We start from the raw sequence: 15,791 nt of genomic DNA on the forward strand, positions 1-15,791 counted from the left end.
ATTATTTTTACCAGAGAAAAAAACTTTTTAAAATACAACATCTATTTATTTCAATCACTTTGTAAGCTCCTGGAAGTTGATTTCTATCTTCAAACAGTACATTTTCATCAAGATGAAACAATCTATATTTCCTCTACATCATTACCCCTTAGAAATGAAGCAATTTCTTTTTTTTAATTTTAAAACAAATTTATTTATTTGAGAGAGAGGGAGATAGAGAGAGAGAGAGACCATGAGCAAGGCAGAGGGAGAAGCAGACTCCCCACTGAGCAAGGAGCCCGATGTGGAACTCGATCCTGAGACCCTGAGATCATGACCTGAGCTGAAGGCAGACACTCAGCCAACTGAGCCACCCAGGCACCACTTAGTGAAGCCATTTCTTAATAGGATTCTTCTTTCGAGTACATGATAGGCCACGTGAAGCTCCTGGACCCAAGAACACGAAGGCTTTATGTTGCTGCAGCAATGGTACTCCCTGAGAATTATGTTCCTTTTCTAGAAGCTGAAAAGTCCATACAGTTGCACAGCAATGCCAGGAGGGTACTACTATCAGGGATTCAATGCCTAAGGGAAAAATCATATTATTTTCTTCATTGAAGCAGCATAATTTGGTAAAAACAACACTGGATAAGGGATTAGAAAGACCTTGATTCAAACTCCAGTTTCACATTTTAAGACCCAGTGTATTCTACCATAAATGGAAATAGTACTACCTTTAATGTTGTAGTGAGGACTAATGAATTAATCATGGTGAAAGGTGCCTATCACATAGTAAATACTCAATGCATGCAAGCTTCCTTTTAAAAAAAAAAATTTAAGTTTTATTTTAATTCCAGTTAGTTAACATGCAGTATTTTATTAGTTTCGGGTTTACAATAGAGTGATTCAACAATTCCATACATGACCCAGTCCTCATAATGACAAGTGCCTCCTTAATCCCCAGCACCTCTTTCATGCCCCCCCCTCTGGTGACCATCAGTTTGTTTTCTATAGTTAAGAGTGTTTCTTGGTTTGTTTCTCTCTCTCTCTCCCCTTTACTCATTTGTTTTGTTTCTTAAATTCCATATATGAGTGAAATCATATGGTATTTTTCTTCTCTGACTGACTTATTTCACTTATTAGCATTATACCCTCTAGTTCCATCCATGTTGTTGCAAATGGCAAGATTTTATTCTTTTTATGGCTGAATAACACTTCATTTTGTATACATATACTGAATGTATGTATACATATATACATATATATATATATCATATATATATCATACCTTCTTTATCCATTCATCAATTGATAGACACTTGGACTGCTTCCAAATCTTGGCTATTGTAAATAATGCTGCAATAAACATAGGGGTGCATACATCCCTCCGAATTAGTGTTTTTGTATCTTCTGGGTAAATACCTTGTAGTGCCATTGCTGGATCACAGGGTAGTTCTATTTCTAACTTTTTGAGGAAACTCCATACTGTTTTTCACAGTTGCTGCCCCAGTCTGCATTCCCATGAACAGTTCAAGAAGGTTGCTTTTTCTCCACATCCTCGCCAACACCTGTTGTTTCTTGTGGTTATCTTAGCCATTTTGACGGGTATGAGATGATATCTCATTGTAGTTTTGATTTGCGTTTCCCTGATGGTAAGAGATGAAGGACATCTTTTCAAGTGTCTCTTGGCATCTGGATGCCTTCTTTGGAGAAATGCCTGTTCATGTCTTCTGCCCATTTTAAAATCGGATTGTTTTTTGGGTGCTGATTTTTAGAAGTTCTTTATTTTTTAGAGAGAGAGTGGGAGCAGGATGGGGGTAGGGAGCAGAGGGACAGGGAGAAAGAGAATCTTAAGCAGGCTCCACGCACAGAGCAGAGCCCAAAGTGGGGCTCCATCTCATGACACTGAGATCATGACTTGAACCCAAATCAAGAGTCAGATGCTTAACCAATTGAGCCACCCAGGCACCCCAAGAAGTTCTTTATATATTTTGGATACTAACCCTTTATAGGATATGTCATTTGCACATATCTTCTCTCATTCTGTAGGTTGCTTTTTAGTTTTGTTGGTTGTTTGCTTAGCTGTGCAGAAGGTTTTATTTTGACGTAGTCCTAAGAATTTATTTTCGCTTTTGTTTCCCTTGCCTCGGGAGACATATCTAGAAAGAAGTTGTTACAGCTGAGGTCAAAGAGGTTACTGCTTGTGTTCTTCTCTAGGACTTTTATGGTTTCAGGTTCTCACATTTAGGTCCTTAATCCATTTTGAATTTATTTTTGTGTCTGGTGTAAGAAGGTGGTCCAGTTTCATTCTTTTTTATATAGCTGTCCAGTTTTTCCAACACCATTTGTTGAAAAAACTGTCCTTTTCCCATGAGATATTCTTTCCTGCTTTGTCAAGGACTGACCATATAGTTGTAGGTTTATTTCATATAGTTGTGGGTTTTCTACTCTGTTTCATTGGTCTGTGTGTGTTTTGTGCCCGTACCATACTGTTTTGATCACTACAGCTTTGTAATAAAACTTGAAGTCTGGAATTGTGATGCCTTCAGCTCTTCTTTTCTTTTTCAAGGTTGCTTTGGCTATTTGGGTTCCATATACATTTTAGAATTGTTTGTTCTAGTTTTGTGAAAAATGCTGTTGGTATTTTGATAAAGATTGCATTAAATGTGTAGATTGTTCTGGGTAGCATAGACATTTTAAGAATATTTGTTCTTCTAATAATCCATGAGCATGGAATGTCTCTCCATTGCTTTGTATCATCTTCAATTCCTTTCATCAGTGTTTTATTGTTTTCAGAGTACAGACCTTTCAACTCTTTAGACAGGTTTATTCCTAGCTATCTTATGGTTTTTGGTGCAATTGTAAATGGGATTGATTTCTTGATCTCTCTTTATGCTCCTTCATTATTGGTGTATAGAACTGCAACAGATTTCTACACATTGATTTTGTATCTTGTGACTTTACTGAGTTCATTTATCAGTTCTAGCAGTTGGGCGAGTCTTTTAGGTTTTGTATATAAAGTATCATGTCATCTGCAAATAGTGAAAGTTTGACTTCTTCCTTACTGATTTGGATGCATTTCTTTTTGTAGTCTGATTGGTGAGGCTAGGACTTCCAGTGCTATGTTGAATAAAACTGGTGAGAGCGGACATCCTGTTGTTCTTGACTTTTGGGGAAAAGCTCTTAAAAACAACAACAGCAACAACAAACCTCTTAGTTTTTCCCCATTAGGGATGATGTTAGCTGTGGGTTTTTCATATATGGACTTTATTATGTTGAGATATGCTCCCTCTAAACCTACTTTGTTGAGAGTTTTTATCATGAATGGATGTTGTACTTTGTCAAGTATATTTTCTTTGTCTATTGAAAAGATCATATGGTTCTTATCCTTTCTCTTATTGATGTGACCAATCATTGATTGATTTGAGAATATTGAACCACGTTGCAACCCAGGAATGAATCCCACTTGATGTGGTAAATGATTTTTTTAATGTACTGTTGGATTCAGTTGTTAGTGTTTTGTTGAGGATTTTTGCATCTATGCTCATCAGGGATATTTCCCTGTATTAAAAAAGTGGTATCTATCTGGTTTTGGTATCAGGATAATGTTGGCCTCATAGAACGAATTTGGAAGTTTCCCTTCCTTTTCTATTTTTTGGAAAAGTTTGAGAATAGGTATTAACTCTTCTTTAAAAGTTTGGTAAAAAATTCAGTAAAATTTGCCTTTGAAGCCATCTGATCCTAGACTTTTGTTTGCTGGGAGATTTCTGATTACTGATTCAGTTCCTTGCTGGTTATCAGTCTTTTCAAATTTTCTATTTCTTCCTGGTTCAGTTTTGGTAATTAATATGTTTCTAGGAACTTATCCACTTCTTCTAGGTAGTCCAATTTGTTGGCATATAGTTTCTCATGATCGTCTCTTATAATTGTTTATATTTCTGTGGTGTTGGCTATTTCTCCTCTCTTATTTATTTGACTCCTTTCTCTTTTTTTCCTTGATAAGTCTGGCTAGAGGTTTATCAATTTTATTGATTCTTTCAGAGAACCAGCTCCTGGTTTCACAGATCTGTTCTATTGCTTTTTTAGATTCTACATCATTTATCTCTGCTCTAATCTTTATTAAGTCTTTCTTTCTGTTGGTTTTAGGTAATGTTTGTCATTCTTTTTCTAGCTTCTTTAGGTGCAACGTAAGGTTGTTTGAGATTTTTCTTGCTTCCTGAGGTAGGCCTGTATTGGTTGTTAGACCCACTTTTGCTGCATCCCAAAGGTTTTGGATCATTGTGTTTTCATTTTCATTTGTTTCCATGTACGTTTTGAATTTCTTCTTTTGTTTCCTGGTTGAGCCATTCATTGTTTAGTAGCATGTTATTTAACCTCCATGTATTTGTAGCCTTTTCAGACTTTTTCTTGTGGTTGTTTTCTAGTTTCATCCATGCTGTGGTCAGAAAAGATACATGGAGGGGCGCCTGGGTGGCGCAGTCGTTAAGCGTCTGCCTTCGGCTCAGGGCGTGATCCCGGCGTTATGGGATCGAGCCCCACGTCAGGCTCCTCCGCTATGAGCCTGCTTCTTCCTCTCCCACTCCCCCTGCTTGTGTTCCCTCTCCTGCTAGCTGTCTCTATCTCTGTCAAATAAATAAATAAAATCTTAAAAAAAAAAAAAAAGCAACAACACTCTCTATAGTTAATGTCTAGAGTTGGAAAGGAATCTTGAAACTCACGCCTCTATAAAAATATTTCCAGTGGTTTCCTATTCCTTTATTCTAAAGTTAGAAATCTTTCTATCTATTCCATACCTATTATGTGGCTTTCATACCTATTTATGACAAACCAAAGTAGGCTTTTGATATCACAATACACAAATGTATACACACACATATATAAATAAAATATAGAAGTAAATTTGATTTGACAGTTTTACAAAGAACGGTATATCCTAAACTTCATTCTATTTCATGTATTTAAATCTGATAGCAGCCCACCAAATTGATTTCATGACCTACTAATGGAAGTTTGAAATTAGTGGTCTAATGACGTCGAGATGATTTCCATTAACTTCCTCTGTCTTATCCCCCCACCCTCCCCTGTTCTTTCTATGCTATGTCCACACTGTTTTCTTTCTTTTCTTCAATGGTGTCATACTCTTGTCCACTCAGGGGTGTGAACTACCATATCTCTCTATTTATTCAACAAATATTTAAGGCATAACTCCTGTGTGTCAAGCACTATTCCAGTGTCTGGAGAGGCAAAAGTGAAATGCTCTCTCTCTCTCTCTCTCTCTTTTTTACAAAAAGCAGAACTGGTATTTCAGAAGAGAAGAGATTAGTACTCAAAATGTTTAAAGGAAACGTGTTGCTGGTGCCCTAAGTTTGGTGTCAGCAACTTTACTTCCTCTTCTCATTTCCAGCAACTCCATTCATAATCACTGTGCTCGCCACCTAACTCCTAAGTACTCCCCACCACTGTTACTACTGTATCCTGCAGCAAGATCCGGATAGAGGCGCCCCCAATATTAAAACCCAAAGCAGGAAATGCGTGTATGATAGCTACTTGTCCATGTCTATTAGGTTTAGAAATTAAAAGGTAAATAGATAGTAAAACATAACTCATGGCATTTAATCTTAGAGCAAGATTCTTTTGCACTTTATACCCATTCAAGGCTATGCCTTCTCCTACCTTGGTGAAACTTTGGTCAGCCTCCGAATGTTTCTATTAAAAACTGATATATATAATTTCTAAATATTTATACTTAGAAATTAAAATGCTAGGCCCATGTATTCATCCAAAATTAAACTTGATTTAGAGTTGAAGTTTTTCTCCTCCCTAAACTACAGCCTATAGAGAAAGATGAGGCCGTTGCCTTCTTTCCACCTCTGTCTACAGTCTAACCCTTCTAACTCGTGAACTCTGGTTTTTAACCCCTCACGGCAGGAGAAGGCTGGCAAAGATACAGGAGCAAAAAACTTACTACATCATTGTACTATCATAAGCAGGCTTTGTGATCTCTGGGTGTGGTATATGTTAAAGCTGATTCCTTTTCTCATAAATAGATGCTTTTGTGAATTCTTCTGATACTCTGCTTTCAAGATGTCTTCCTTGTATTTTCTGGCATGTAGCAATGCATCTCCATTGTAGCTGGAGACTTGCACTTTCTTCTAAGCCCCCACGCACCCTGTGGTGTACGTCCACAAGTCTTCTTCTGAGGTTCATTCATCCTACCAGGCAAAACCCCTGTATAGGATTTAAGATCCTTTCCCATGGTTCTCTTCAGTCCACAGAGAATACTCATAACTGTTTCCTTTCTTCAAGAGACTGAGAATGCAACTGGTTGCCAAACGAAACTCACTATTCTGCTACCTTTGCCCCTTTATGTTTCTCAAGTCTGACTAGACACAGCCTATAGAGGAGACACACATTAAACTCTCTGATAAACTTTCTGAGCAGTCTCTTGATTTATTTTTATTTTTTATTTTTTAAAGATTTTATTTATTAATTTGGCAGAGAGAGAGACAGCCAGCGAGAGAGGGAACACAAGCAGGGGAGTGGGAGAGGAAGAAGCAGGCTCCCAGCGGAGTAAGGAGCCCGATGCGGGGCTCGATCCCAGGACCCTGGGATCAGGCCCTGAGCTGAAGGCAGACGCTTAACGACTGAACCACCCAGGCGCCCCACTGAGTAGTCTCTTTAAAGGCCCCTCTCTTGCTTGCGGGTTAGGAAGTATATCCCTCCCAGATCTCATCACCAAAGGAAGGATTCTAAAGGATTCTACTCCAAGCAGTTCTCTCCAAAACAAACAAACAAACAAACAAACAAACAAACAACACAAAACTCTCTCTGAGTCCTCCCCACATCTCTGCTCTCCTCAGCTTTAATCCCGGTGAAGAAGGCAGTATGCTATTTTAGAGTTAAATACTGTTCTTATCCACCTGCTGTTTTCAAAACGTAAAAGGACAGGCTGTATTACAACCTATTTTAGTATTTGATCTCTTAGGTCTTACGTCTTAGAGCCTTGACCAAAGCTCCACTTTAGTTTCACTTTAAAGTTTAATACATAGGTGTGCCAACTTCCAAAATGGCAGAATGAGGAACTTGGGAAACTTTTAAGAAGCGGATCAAACTGGTCAGAGTTACGAATAACAGCTCTGGAAACTAACCAGAGGACACAGAATACATGAAAAGCCCTTATTTTTTAAAAATCTAGTAAATCTCTAGTCCATGGTATTGTAATAGCATTCTACGGTGACAGCTGGTAGCTACACTCGTGGGGAGCCCCGCATAACATACAGGCTTGTTGAATCACTATGTTGTATGCCTGAAACTAATGTAACATTGTGGATCAACTACACTTCAGTTTTTTTAAAAAACTGATTAAATCTTGGTAAGAGCAATGAGAATCTGTGACATTTTAGCAAGAAGTTGCTCCTACCATCCTCCAGTTCCTCAGTATACAGAAGTTCTAGCTGGGAAGATAGGGCAGTCCTGCGGATTTATAGCTCTGTTGCCTTTCTGTCTGGGGGAGAGAGGAGGTAACTGCATTTGGAACAAGGCATGGAAAGTTCCATGCCCAGAGATGTTGTCAAAAACAACAGAGATACAGTAGCAAACAACGTGGGACGTTTAATGCTAGCATCAGGCCATGCTGGTTGGGCAGGCAACAAAACTGCAGACCATTCGGAAATCTCGTAACAAGATTTGGAGGAGATAAGCAAAGAGCACCTTGCTCAGGCCCACTTATTGCTGGCCTGGAAGGCTGTGTGTACCCACAAGGCTGTACCTCCTACGAAGAAAGCAGAGAGGACTTAGCAAGATACTCCCTAAAAGTGAGGACTTGCACATGCAGAAAGTAACAACCAGGGAGAACTCCTAATTTCCCTGTATTTGCCAGTATTCCCCAGGCCACACGATGATTAAACAGCAAAAGGTAGATTTACTTGTTCAAGAGGTCTAAGTAAACCTTTGGCTACCGCTGGCCGAGAGCAAAACTACGCTGGCCCAGGAGCAGCGCTTAGGAAACCAGGCTTAAAAAGAAAAAGGAAAAGTGGGGCGCCTGGGTGGCACAGCGGTTGAGCGTCTGCCTTCGGCTCAGGGCGTGATCCCGGCGTTATGGGATCGAGCCCCACATCAGGCTCCTCCGCTATGAGCCTGCTTCTTCCTCTCCCACTCCCCCTGCTTGTGTTCCCTTTCTCGCTGGCTGTCTCTCTGTCGAATAAATAAATAAAATCTTTAAAAAATAAAAAGGAAAAGTGAAAACTGAGCTGACACATTAGAGTGTCAGAGTCTGAACACTGGAGGGGAAGACTCCATAGAACAAGCTGAAGAAGTCAGTAAAAGAAACAGCAACACTAACCTTCCCGGAGGAAGGATGAGATCGTGTAGTTGCTACAATATCTAATCTGAAAGGTTCAGTTTTCAACAATAGAAACAAAACAAACAGACCCAGGAAAATATAAGCCAGACACAGGGGAAAAAAGCAACCAATAATAACTATCTCTTGGGGACTCCAGATTATGAACCTAACAGACCAATAGTTCACAGCATCTGTAATACACATGCTCACGGGACTGAAGGAAACCAGAAAGAATGAAAGGAAAGTAGGACACCGTAACATAGCAGTAAAGAGGTATAGACATCAGAAAAAACAACCAAGTGGAAATTATGGTGTTAAAACATATTGAAATGAAATATTGACTACACAGGATCAACAGCCCATTTAAGCTTTCAGAAAGATCAGCGGATTTAAAGACGCACGAAGAGAGATTTTTCAATCTGACGAACAGAAAGAAAAAGAAAAAGAAGGAAGAAAAATGAACAAAGCCTTAAAGCCTGGGGGACAACATCAAGTATACTAATCTGTAATGTAAATGGAATCTCAGCGGAGAAGAGAGGAAAAAAAGAGAAGAAAAAATATTTGAAGAAATAACGGCTGAAAATTCCCCAATTTTGATTAAAACCATATCAAAAAGCTCAACCAATTTCAAGTTGGATAAATACAAAGAGATTCAAACCTTTACATAACAAAGTCAATCTGTGGAGATTCCGAGACAAAATCTTGGAAGTCGCAAGAGAAAAAGGTTCATCGTGTCTAAGGTAACCACAATAAAATTAAAATCTGACCTCTCATCAGAACGGAGGCTTGAAGGCAGCGTGAGGACATATTCGAAAGGCTGAAAGGACAAAACTATTAACCAAGAATACTATATCCAACAAAGTGAAGAGAAATAAAGACACTCCCACATCAGTAAAGCCTGAATTTTTTGCTGGGAGAGAAGCATTCACGGAAATAGTGAGGAAAACTTAGGTTGGAAAGAAGTGGCACCAGACAGTAACTCAAATCCACACAAAGAAACTGAGAGCCTGTAAATCATATAAACAATTTGACAAGATAGTGAAAACACAGCACTCTGTTTTCTTCTCTTACTGATTTAGAAGTCAATTGCATTAAAATAATAATTATAAAATTGTATTGTTGGGCTTATTAACAGATGTCATATACAGGGGCACCTGGGTGGCTCAGTCGGTTAAGCATCTGCCTTTGGCTCACGTCATGATCCCAGGGTCCTGGGAACGAGTCCTGCATTGGCTTCCTTGCTCAATGGAGAGCCTGCTTCTCCCTCTGCCTCCTATTCCCCTGCTTGTGTCCTGTCTTTCTCTCTGACAAATAAATACACAAAATCTTTAAAACATTTTTAAAAATTAAAAAAAAGATGTCATATATATGCAAATAATAGTCCAAAAGATGGGGGAAGATATGCGGCTACAATGGAGTAAGGATACTATACCAGATGGGAATTGATATAAAATATTCTATGTAGTTTTTCTCTAAGCTTCTTTAAAGGACACTGAATGTATAAAGCAGTCACAACACTGTATTATTGCGCTTATAACATATACAGACTTCATATGTATGATAACTGCATAAAGGAGGACTGGAACTAGAGTAGAGCAAAGTTTCTATATTTGACTTGAATTAAGTTATTATTTGCATAAAGTAGATTATAATAAATTAAGGTGCATCTAGAAATAATTACTAGAGAGAAAGCACTACAAAAATCAATGAAAAATATAATTAACACATCAACAAAGGAACTGAAATGGTCCACTGGAAACTATTTACTTAACACAAGGAAATACAGGAACAACAACAAAATGAGACATAGAGAAAAGTGAAAGCAAAATGGCAGATGGAAATGCAACCATGACTACAGCAACATTAAATGTGAGTGGACCTAACACTCCAATCAAAAGCTGGAGCTGTCAGACTGGATGAAATCTAATACATACAGGGGCGCCTGGGTGGCACAGTGGTTGAGCGTCTGCCTTCGGCTCAGGGCGTGATCCCGGCGTTATGGGATCGAGCCCCACATCAGGCTCTTCCGCTATGAGCCTGCTTCTTCCTCTCCCACTCCCCCTGCTTGTGTTCCCTTTCTTGCTCGCTGGCTGTCTCTATCTCTGTCGAATAAATAAGATCTTTTAAAAAAAAAAATCTAATACATACAAAAGAACAATGAAATTGAAATAAGATTTGTAATTTAGTTAATAGCCTCATGGTGATGTCAGTTTCCTGATTTTGGTAACGTACTATGATTATGTAAAATGCTACACTGGGGAAATCTAGCTAAAGGGTATATGGGAACTCTGTGATATTTTTGCAATTTCTTACCTTAAATTATTTCAAAATTAAAAAGTTACTTAAAAATCCAATACATGTGGCTGGATCTAATTTATATGTGCAATTTTCATTCCAAAGTTAAGTTCTAAAGAAGTAACAAAACAGTCATATGGGAAAACTGTCGAAAGTTTGCTTTCTTCAGGGCAAAATTACTGGTCATTATTGTTAAGACAGTGACAGCATTTTGAATTCCAGTTACAAATAGGCATCCTTTCATCCTTTTTTCCCCCTCGTAGTAGTAGTAGATATTTTAGGTTTTTGTGAAATTAAGGCATTCTGTGCAGCTAGCCACATTAAACACTGGGAAAATATTTTTTTCCCCACAACTGGCTCAGTCCTGGAAATCTTCTTGCAACTAGGTTGTGCAACCACTATCATGAATGCTCATAAAACAGAAGTTGGGGGGGGGTGTTTTGTTTTTTATAACTAAGCTGAATGACCAGCCTTGGTGAGTATACACAGTCTTTTAAGTCTGAAGCGAGAGACAGAAAACTCATGTTTTCTTTAATTTCTTTCTTTACCTTTTTTTTTTTTTCTGGCTGCCCTGTCATTAAAAACTTTCTGGAACACTAATGAGAGGGAAATTTGGATGTGCTTTTTAACATACTTGCCTGTGCAATGCAACTTTTGGCTTTCCATGAATGCTTAATAGTGTGTGGTCTGTCCAAAACCCTTTTAGTCATGTTGTCAGGGCAAGACGGGCTTCTCTGGGAAAAGAGTGAGCAAGAACCAGAAGCACAGACTGGAGTGCTTCGTCAGTTCTCTTTCCCGCATAGAGCGGTAGGACAACAGGAAGACAAGGCGCTATTACTAGGTCTGTGGCACCTGGAGGAAAGAAGGATAGAAAAGCAAAGGATCCTCTTCTCTTTCTTTTCATTTCATTGTGTAACAGAGCAGAGAAGGTAAGAAGGGGCTCAGCACAAAAGTGGGAGCAGGCTTCCCTGCTGGAGCCAGACTGGTGCAAGTTCAAGCTTGTCTCCTTTCTCTGACTGTAGGATTCTGATCCTCAGTCTCCTTGTCTGTACAAGGGGGGAACGGCCCGCACATCTCACAGAGGTGGCCGGATGATCAAATGAAAGGATGTCTGTCAATCAATAAGCACAGTGAGCCATAAATACACCAAATTATCATTTTGTTTTTATTGTTGTTACTTATGAAACTGGTGCTTTTCCTCCAAATTGCTCCAATTTCCTAAGATTTATTTGGCTCTTCGGAAATTTCTAAGAAATTCAAGTAGGCAAATTTGTTAAGCACCTCTTATAAAGACTATGTACTTTTTCATACTCAATGAGTTTTATTTTTATTTTCTTTTTTTTTTTTAAAGATTTTATTTATTTATTTGACAGAGACAGAAAGAGCACAAGCGGGGAAGTGGCAGGCAGAGGGAGAGGGAGAAGCAGGCCCCCTGCTGAGCAGGGAGCCCAACGCGGGGCACCCTGGGATCATGACCTGAGCTGAAGGCAGATGCTTAACTGACTGAGCCACCCAGGCGCCCCTCAACAATGAGTTTTAATAGAGATTAAGAAATACTCCTGTTTCTGATCTGTTAAAATTTTAAAAATAAAAAAATACTGAGCCACTTACTTGTCTGCTTCCAAACTCAAAGCTTTCTCCATCATGCTGGAGATAGAAAGAGGTTCCAAAGGCAAAAAGAGCAGTGCACTATTGTTCCCACCATCTTCATCCTTGTATAGATACATGGTCACAATGGCATGACTAAAGGTTTAAATTCTTGGATCATTTTGCTGCAACTTTTTAAAAACTTGCGCTAAGCAAAGAGTTGGCTATCATCAACAGGCACAGAGAAATAAACAACAGGAATGAAGATAGGTAAATGAGCTACTTTGTATTAGAAATGTCTCAAGCCATATTCTCAGTTTAGTATGGAAAACCTGTTAAGAGAATTTCCCTATTCCCAAGGAAATCTAAAAGCATGCCACCAGATACAAGGACGCAGATTAATCAACTACATCTGTTTCCTAAGCCAGGAACCCAATGGTATGGAACTTGCCTTCTATATCCGACAGAGAGACACCCAGTCCCTGTGGCTAATGTCCATGCTTTTCCTTTTGAATTGACTTTTTCTGCTGTTTTTATTCCTAGGTCTCTGGAACTGCTTCTTTCTCTCTCAAATTTCTACTATTGAAAGTTCGTTATTTCCACAGACAAGTACATATGGAATATCGACTAGAGTTTCGGAGAAGGAAAAGAGTCAGGTGGTTTCAAATAGAAAAAAAGGCTTGATAGAAAAGGGGAAATAACTAAGCTGATATTTGAACTCATGATCAAGCTTCGATGTATAGAAAGGGGAAATAGAAACACTTCCTCTAGGAAAAGGACACGAATGGTGAGCCGCACCCATGTTGGAGATGCCCTGCCTGACCTCAGGCTCCCCTGGTGCCATTCCCCGGTCCTCACAGCTTCACTACAGGATAGTCTCTGCCTGTCCTTCAGGGTCCTGCCTTAAACTTACTCTCTGACATAAACCATCTCTTTATCTCCCAGGTTAGGAACCCTGTATTTCCTCTTGGTATCTCTCACCACACTGTTATACGAGACATTTCCATTATACAGAGTATGCCTCCCCTCACTGCGCACAACTATCTCCTTCTCCCTGTATTCCTGTTGGAGCCCAGATGATCACTCAATTACTATGAAGTGAAAAGATGAATGAACAAACTTGGGAATTTGTATGGTGAAGGGGGGAGAAAACCACAGATGAGGTCTTGCGTTGGGAAATAATCAAGGGGAAGCAAAGCCTATTTATAGACCGTAGGATGACAAACTGAAAGATATCTTAGCAATTGCAAATTTGCTTACTTAATTTTAAAGTTCACATTCATTCAACATTTCTTAGGGGCCAGATACTGTGCTAAGTGATTTATATACACTGCCTCATTTCATCTTCATAACAAGAGAGGGGTTATTAGCACCATTTTAGAGACTAAAATAAAACAAAACGTAACCTTTAGAAAGGTTCACACTGCAGACGAAGGTGGGCAGTCTCCCTCACCATGCTCTACAAGAGAACACTGCCTTCCAGGAAGACTAAGAAACGTTCCCAGGTCATCTGGGTTCACGGGGGCTGAGCTGACCCTGGAATTCTGACCCTCTGCCTCCTACCAAATTCTTTCTTTCTAGACCATTCTGCCACTCTATAAAAGACCCTGAAGGACAGGTAGAGATTCGGAGACATTATACAATAAGCAACAGCCTATGAGAGCATCTCAGCAGAGAGATGGCATGATGGAAGGGACACTTTGTATTAGTTTTCTGGGACTACTGTGATGAAATGCCACAGAGTAGGTGGCTTAAACAAACAGAAACTTATTTTCTCACAGTTCTAGAGGCTGGAAGTCTAAGACAGATGTATTGGCAGGTTTGCTTTTTTCTGAGGCCTCTCTCATTGGCTTACCAATGGCCACCTTCTCCCTGTGTCCTCACACAATTTTTCCTCTGTGCCCAAACGTCCCTGGCGTCTCTGTGTGTGTCCAAATCTCTTCTTCTCATAAGGAACGCAGTCAGATTGGATTAAGAGCCATCCTAAGGGCATCATTTTAGCTTTATCGCCTCTTTAATGGCCCTATTTCTGAATGAGACGCATTCTGAGATATGGAGGTTAGAGCTTCAACATTATCAATGCAGGGGGAGCACAACTCTGTCTAAAACACACCAATGACATTGGGATGCCTGGGTGGCTCATTTGGTTAAGCATCTGCCTTTGGCTCAGGTCATGATTCCAGGGACCTGGGATCGAGTCCCCCATGGGGCTCCCTGCTCAATGGGGAACCTGCTTCTCCCTCTGCCTGCTACTCCCCCTGCTTGTGCTCTCTGTTTCTCTCTCTGACAAATAAATAAATAAAATCTTAAAAAAAATAAAACACACCGATAATCTAAACATAGCAGTTAAATAAAGAGGCACACGATTGTTAACGGGCAGAAGTGGTGCTTGAGGAGGAAGGGACACAGCCAGCCAGAGAGGTCAGATGTGATAGGAAGTGCACCTAGAGTTGTGGATGTGAGAAAGAGGAAAGACCAGCATCTTTTAGATGGACCAGCCTCCCTCATCTGGTCATTTAAGAAGAGCACGCGTGCGCGTGCCGACACACACTAACTGAAACACAATACGTAACAGCGTGTTCTACCCCTTCACAATTGGGAAGTGCTAATCCAGGTGAACCTGTCTATTTTAAGGGCTAGGAAACTGGCTGGCCCAGTTTCACACGCTGCATTACAAACAAAGCAAGAATGTCTCTTCACCCCTGAGCCAGTTATTTACTTTTCTTTCCTTGACGATCTGATTTGCCATTATTTTCTATTGTTTCACCTCTTGATGGCCAAAACCAGGCCACCATTCTCACCATATTTTAAGTTCACAAAACTGGAAGAAATATTCATAACCCCCACGCAGGCAGAACTTCCATGTGCAAATATATAAGCTGAGGCCTAAAGAGGTAAACAAACCTAGTGCAGGGCCTGGGCAGACAGCTCCAAAATGTGCTGCCCTGGCATGTTGATTAGTTTAAATAAAAGTTACTTAAGAAACAGCCAAGCAAAAAGAACACGCTGATGCCCACATCCCACCCTCCCGTTCCCACCTTTGTCTCCAGAAAGCAGGAAATAAATCTCCCATGTGAAAAGTACCCTCCCTGTACCAGGAGGTAAAGAGACATCCTCATCACCAAAGATAGGGAATTCAAAGCTGGAAAGGCTGTATGAACAATCCTTGTTACTGGTACTAACTTAGTACCCCAGCCCAAATTAGTTTAGGAGTCCTTACTAACTGAAGCACCTAAAAGAAGTTTCTTTGTCCTGTCAATTCCTTACAGACTTATTGTCTCTATCTAAAAAGTATAAAAACTGGCTGTCTTGGTCATTTCTTTAGGTGTTGCTTCTATGCACACATAGTCAAACTTGGGTTTTTCCTCCTGTTAATCTGCCTCATGCCAATTTAATTCTTAGACCAGCTGGAGGAACTTTGAAGGGTAGAAAGAAATTTTTCCTCTCTTACACTAGTCAAGTTCACCCAGCAGGATAAAGAGATGAGCACCGCCCTTCAGTCTCAACCAGGTACTCTTTATACCCTACCACACTTCTTCCTCTCCCCTGCCCCTCACACACTCAGGCTAAAAAGGAAATACAGCCAAAA

At 39.9% G+C, this 15,791-nt stretch overlaps 1 protein-coding gene across 5 annotated transcripts in view; it reads right to left on the reverse strand.

Moving 5' to 3' along the window:
• The window catches only part of PLA2G4A (phospholipase A2 group IVA), a 152,051-nt gene that overhangs the window by 124,284 nt on the left and 11,976 nt on the right, over positions 1–15,791 (reverse strand). The window contains exon 1 of one of the 5 annotated variants that reach the window (XM_057315153.1): positions 9,088–9,111. The exons of the other annotated variants lie outside the window; for them this stretch is intronic. The gene's annotated coding sequence lies outside the window, so the exon portion shown is untranslated. Of the gene's footprint in view, positions 1–9,087; positions 9,112–15,791 lie in introns of those variants that run through there. 5 annotated transcript variants of the gene reach the window in all.

This window comes from Ursus arctos, unplaced genomic scaffold (assembly GCF_023065955.2).
Source record: "Ursus arctos isolate Adak ecotype North America unplaced genomic scaffold, UrsArc2.0 scaffold_2, whole genome shotgun sequence".
Taxonomy (NCBI): domain Eukaryota; kingdom Metazoa; phylum Chordata; class Mammalia; order Carnivora; family Ursidae; genus Ursus; species Ursus arctos.